This window comes from Cucurbita pepo, chromosome LG03 (assembly GCF_002806865.2).
Source record: "Cucurbita pepo subsp. pepo cultivar mu-cu-16 chromosome LG03, ASM280686v2, whole genome shotgun sequence".
Classification (NCBI taxonomy): domain Eukaryota; kingdom Viridiplantae; phylum Streptophyta; class Magnoliopsida; order Cucurbitales; family Cucurbitaceae; genus Cucurbita; species Cucurbita pepo.
Genome location: NC_036640.1, coordinates 6,547,549 through 6,554,059, shown reverse-complemented (window position 1 = coordinate 6,554,059; position 6,511 = coordinate 6,547,549). Strand labels below are relative to the sequence as shown.

The window sequence follows — 6,511 nt, the reverse complement described above, 5'->3', positions numbered from 1 at the left end:
CAAAGTAACTTTTTGTTTCTAAATTGTCTCCTTTCACCTGTTTGTGCAATGTTTTGATCAGATCTGCCTTACTTGTGGTTGTTTTACTCACAAAAATATTAGAATGAATAGGAAGCAAATCAAGAGGCGTAGGTGGATTAAATCCATAAACATCTTCAAAAGGAGAACAATGAGTGGTACTATGAATTTCTATAAAGGAGAACAGTACTATGAATTANTGCAGTATTAAGACTACATCGCTTGGAACGTAAGAAGCCTTGGATGTAGGTTTTCAGACTATGCCGCTTGGAAACGCATGAAGCCTTGGGCATAGGTTAAGCAGATNAGAACGGTACTATGAATTGCTCTAAACAAGAACGGTACTATGAATTGCTCTATTATATGCCATCTCTACAAATGGCAATGGCAAACATTAGTCCAAAGACTTAATATATNCTACATCGCTTGGAACGTAAGAAGCCTTGGATGTAGGTTTTCAGATTATGCNTATTCTTAGAAATAATAGGCAATAATCCAATTTATCCCACACCATACTTTTCAAGAGGGACTTAAAAATTTAAGTATTCTTNCTTGGAACACATGAAGCCTTGGACACAGGATTGTCAGGTGCATGTCTAGTACCGTAAATCCTAGGGGGAGTGTCTTGGAGAACAAATCAAGAACAAAACAAAAACCAAGAAAANCTACATCCCCACAATTCTTACATAACAAAACTCAAAACTACCCGTCATCAATAATAGTGAAAAGGATAAAATATTTGTGCTCATTACGTCAGAAATAAGGTAAAATTAAATAAAAATAAAATATTAATAACAAATAGTTTCTTTAAGAAATGAATTTCTGCTCATATAGTTTCTATAGGAGATGCACGGTATCAATCCCCCCACCTCTCACATGGAGCACTCTACCATATGAGCTATATCCCAATGATTCTTACATCACAAAATCCTAAACCTATCGTCATCAATAATAGTGAAAATAAAAAACTATTTTGCTCATTATGTCATAAATAAGAAAATATTGAAAAGAAATAAAACATTTAATAATCGATAGTCTTCCTTTAGAGATGGGGGGTATCAATCCCCGCACCTCTCACATGCTAAGTGAGCTCTCTACCATATCATTATGTCATAAATAAGTAAATATTGAAAAGAAATAATGGGGGGTATCAATTCCCGCACCTCTCTCCTGCTGAGCGAGCTCTCTACCATATCATTATGTCATAAATAAGTAAATATTGAAAAGAAATAATAAGTTTAGTGAAAATAAAAAGAAATAATACATTTAATAGTGAAAATAAAAATCCTAAACGTCATCAATAATAGTGAAAATAAAAAACTATTTTGCTCATTATGTCATAAATAAGAAAATATTGAAAAGAAATAATACATTTAATAATCCATAGTCTTCCATGAGAGATGGGGGGTATCAATCCCCGCACCTCTCACATGCTAAGTGAGCTCTCTACCATATCATTATGTCATAAATAAGTAAATATTGAAAAGAAATAATGGGGGGTATCAATTCCCGCACCTCTCTCCTGCTGAGCGAGCTCTCTACCATATCATTATGTCATAAATAAGTAAATATTGAAAAGAAATAATAAGTTTAGTGAAAATAAAAAGAAATAATACATTTAATAGTGAAAATAAAAATCCTAAACGTCATCAATAATAGTGAAAATAAAAAACTATTTTGCTCATTATGTCATAAATAAGAAAATATTGAAAAGAAATAATACATTTAATAATCCATAGTCTTCCTTTAGAGATGGGGTATCAATCCCCGCACCTCTCACATGCTGAGCGAGCTCTCTACCATATCATTATGTCATAAATAAGTAAATATTGAAAAGAAATAATACGTTTAGTCTTCCTCTAGAGATGGGGTATCGATTCCCATACCTCTCACATGCAAAGCAAGCGCTTTACCATCTGAGCTACATCCCCACAATTATTCTTACTTATTATGTCGTAAATAAGAAAAAATTGAAAAGAAATAATATATTTAGTACTCAATTCATTTGGAGAAGCAAGGTATCGATCCCGTACTGCNATTGAATAGAAATCAAATATTAATAACGAATAGCTTCTTTTGGTGATAAGAGGAAAAATTGGATAGAAATAAAATATTAACAATGAATAGATTCTTTCGGAGATAAGAGGTATTGATCCCCATACCTCGCATGCTACGCGAGCACTCTACCATCTGAGCTACATCCCCACGATTCTTACATCACAAAACCCTAAATGTCTCGTCATCAATAATAGTGAAAATGAAAAACTATCTCTACACATTATGTCATAAATAAAAATAAATTGAAAATAAATAATATATTTAATAATTAATATTTATCCTTTAGAGATGCGGGGTACCAGTCCCCATACCTCTCGCATGCAAAGGGAGTGCTCTACCATCTAAGCTACATCCCAATGAATCTTACTTCACAAAACATTAAATTTTTCGTCATCAATAAAGGTGAAAATGAAAAAATATATCTACTCATTATGTCATAAATAAGGAAAGATTGAGTAGAAATAAAATATTAATAACAATTAGTTTCTTTTTGAGATGTGGAGTATCGATTCCCGTACCTCTTGCATGCAAAGAAAGCATTCTACCATCTGAACTATGNATCTCTACACATTATGTCATAAATAAAAATAAATTGAAAATAAATAATATATTTAATAATTAATATTTATCCTTTAGAGATGCGGGGTACCAGTCCCCATACCTCTCGCATGCAAAGGGAGTGCTCTACCATCTAAGCTACATCCCAATGAATCTTACTTCACAAAACATTAAATTTTTCGTCATCAATAAAGNATCGACCCGTGTACCTCTGAGTGCACTAAATAATCTTACCTACGTCCCCACAATTCTTACACCACAAAACCANATAAATAAGGAAAAATTGAATAGAAATAATTTATTAATAAAAATTAGTTTCTTTTAGNACCCGTGTACCTCTGAGTGCACTAAATAATCTTACCTACGTCCCCACAATTCTTACACCACAAAACCATAATCCTCCCGTCATCAATAATAGTTAAAATGAAAAACTACCTTTGCTCCTTATGTCATAAATAAGATACTACCTTTGCTCATTATGTCATAAATAAGATTAATAATTGATAGTTTTCATTTGGACATATGCATGATAGCGATCCTTGTACCTCTCGCATGCAAAGCAAGCGCTCTACCATTTAAGCTACATCCATACAATTCTTACATCACAAATCCTTTAAACTTCCCATCATCAACCATTTAAGCTACATCCATACAATTCTTACATCACAAAACATTTAAACTTCCCATCATCAATAATTGTGAAAATGAAAAAATATATCCGCCCGTGGCTCTTGCATGCAAAGAGTGCACTCTACCATCTTAACTACATCCCAAAAATTCTTACATGACAAAATCCTAAACGTCCCATCATCAACAATAGTGAAAATGAAAACTATCCTTGCTCATTATGTCATAAATAAGAAAAATTTGAAATAGAAATAGAATATTTGGTAGTAGGATTCCTTTGGAGATGCAGGGTATCAATCCTGTACCTCTTGCATGCTAAGCAAACACTTGACCATCTAAGCTACATCCCCACAATTCTTATATCACAAAACTCTACATTTTCTGTCATCAATAATAGTGAAAATGAAGAAATATTGCTACTCAACATGTCATAACTAAGGAAAAATTAAAAAGAAATAACATATTTAATAATAGATAGTTTTATTTTGGAGATGCGGGGTATCAATCCCCGTACCTCTCGCATGCAAAGCGAGTGCTCTACCATCTGAGCTACATCCCCGGGATTCTTATGTCACAAAACCCTAAACGTCTTGTCATCAATAATAGTGAAAATGAAAAAATATCACTGCTCATTATGCCATAAATAAGAAAAAATTGAAAAGAAATAAAATAGTAACTAGTTTCTTTTAGAAATGCGAGTATGGATCCCCATACCTCTCACATGCTAAGAAAGCGATCTAAAATCTAATCTACATTCCCATGATTCTTACATCAGAAAACTCTAAACGTCTTGTCAACAATAATAGTGAAAATGAAAAAATATCTCCGCTCATGATGTCATAAATAAGAAAAGATTGAATAGAGTTTCTTTTGGAGTTGCGGGGAACCGATCCACGTACCTCTCGCATGCTAAGCAAGTGCTCTACCATCTGAGCTACATCCCCACAATTCTTGCATCACAAAACCCTAAATTTTTCATCATCGATAATAGTGAAAATAAAAATGAAGAAATATCCGTACTTAACATGTCATGAATAAAGAAAAATTGAAAAGAAATAACATATTTAATAATAAATAGGTTTATTTTGAAGATGTGGGATATCGATCCCCATACCTCTTGCATGCAAAGCAAGCGCTCTACCATCTAAGCTACATTCCCACAATTCTTACATCATAAAACCCTAAATGTCTCGTCATCAATAATAGTGAAAATGAAAAACTATCATTGCTCATTATATGTCGTAAATATGAAAAATTTGAAAAGAAATAATATATTTAATAATCCATTCATTTGGAGATGCAAGGTATTGATCCCCGTACTACCCACACGAGAAGCGAGCGCTCTACCATTTGATCCACATCTGCACAATTCTTACATCAGAAAACCCTAAATGTTCCATCATCAATAATTATGTAAATGAAAAAATATCGCTACTCAACATGTCATGAATAAGGGAAAATTGAAAGTAAAAAATATATTTAATATGAGAAATTTTATTTTGGAGATGTAAGGTATCAATCCCTATACCTCTCGCATACAAAAGCAAGCGCTTTACCATCTAAGCTATGTCCCCACGATTCTTATGTTACAAAACCCTAAATGTCTCGTCATCAATAATAGTGAAAATGAAAAACTATCTCAGCTCATTATGTAGTAAATATGAAAATTTTGAAAAGAAATAATAGTTACCTTTTGGAGATGCAAGGTATTGATCCCCGTGCCTCTCGCATGCAAAGAGTGCACTCTACCATCTTAGCTACATCCCAACAATTCTTACATGACAGAATCCTAAATGTCCCATCATCAAAAATAGTGAAAATGAAAAACTATTTCACAAAATCCATCCAAAGCCTATCTCGAGGAATAGTTGCTCAAGATTTGAAATTTATCAACATGTTTTTATGGGCATTCTAAGATGTGAACTTAAGACCTCTCACCCCCTAAGAAAGAATAATAACACTCAACCAAATTTCCCTTCTTGAACATCTATCATTTTTAGCTCTCACTCGATATGATTTTTTCTCTCAAGTTTCAAATCTATATTTGTTTGGAGTTGAAGAGCTAAAAGGAAGTTCAACAAGGTGAGGTAAGTCTTTTTGTATAAGAGAAAGTTCAAGGATTTAATAAAAAGCAAATCATCAACCTTTTTAACTTTTCAATCAATATAGGACATTCTTAATTAATAAATTGTTTTACCTACAAAAACAAAAACACAAAGTGAAATAAAACATGAAATTCTTAATTAATAAATTGTTTTACCTAAAAAAACACAAAGTGAAACAAATTAAGTGCATTGGATTGATACATTATTTAGGCCTTTTATATTAAAGGGAAAATTCAAGAGTTGAAATCAAAACCACTCACACCAAAAGCAAGAATCATACCACTAGAGCAAATGTTCTTGTTGTGAACTTCATATTCAATTATGCATTGAACATATCATCGTTATTTCATTTACTTTATTTGATGTTCATATAAATTTGTTAATACTGATGGTGTTACTATAACACGGTAGCAATTTGGATCTTAGGCACTCTAAGTACATCAATTATAGTAAATTAGCTAGCATGTTCAAAAGCATTAAAACTCAAAGAGTTTAAATACTAACCTTTTGTAGTTCAAATTTCTTTTTCCTCACGAACTGGTTTTGAACCACTAGGAGTGTCTTCTCTACTATTCTCCAGCCTTAGAACGGGATTGTGGAATCCGGTGAGTGACTAAACTTGATAGGAATTTAGTATATGTAAAAGAGAGTTTGAGAGATTTTCTCAAAGTTTTTTAAGCAAACTTTCCATGTACTTTAATCACTCTATTTATAGAGTCATATTTGCATGTTCATACAAATTTGAGATTACCAAATTTTGACACTCAAAATTCCACTCAAATTTGTGGGATTATGTGGCAAGCATGTAAGTTTGAGTTAACCAAATTTTGACACTCAAAATTTCACTCAAATTTGTGGGATTATTATGTGGTAAACATGCAAGTTTGGTTAAACCATATATTGACACACAATATTCCACTCACTCAAACATGGATTTTTCCTTGGGTGAAGTCAACATTTTGACTTTCTTTATTTTAATTCAACAATTAATTTAAATAATTAATTTCAAATCAAAATAATATTAAATAATTAATTAAACAATTTAATTAAAATTGAACATTAAATAAAATGTCAATTTCAATGAATTCGGGCACATATTGATTATGAATCCCTATTCATAATTAAAATATTTAAATCTTATTTAA

The 6,511-nt window shown here is 31.9% G+C and overlaps 1 non-coding gene across 1 annotated transcript; it reads right to left on the bottom strand.

Annotated features, from left to right (window-relative positions):
• Positions 1-3,747: 3,747 nt before the first annotated feature.
• On the bottom strand, positions 3,748-3,820 carry TRNAA-UGC. The gene has a single exon. It is a non-coding gene; the product is annotated as a tRNA-Ala (tRNA).
• Positions 3,821-6,511: the final 2,691 nt, after the last annotated feature.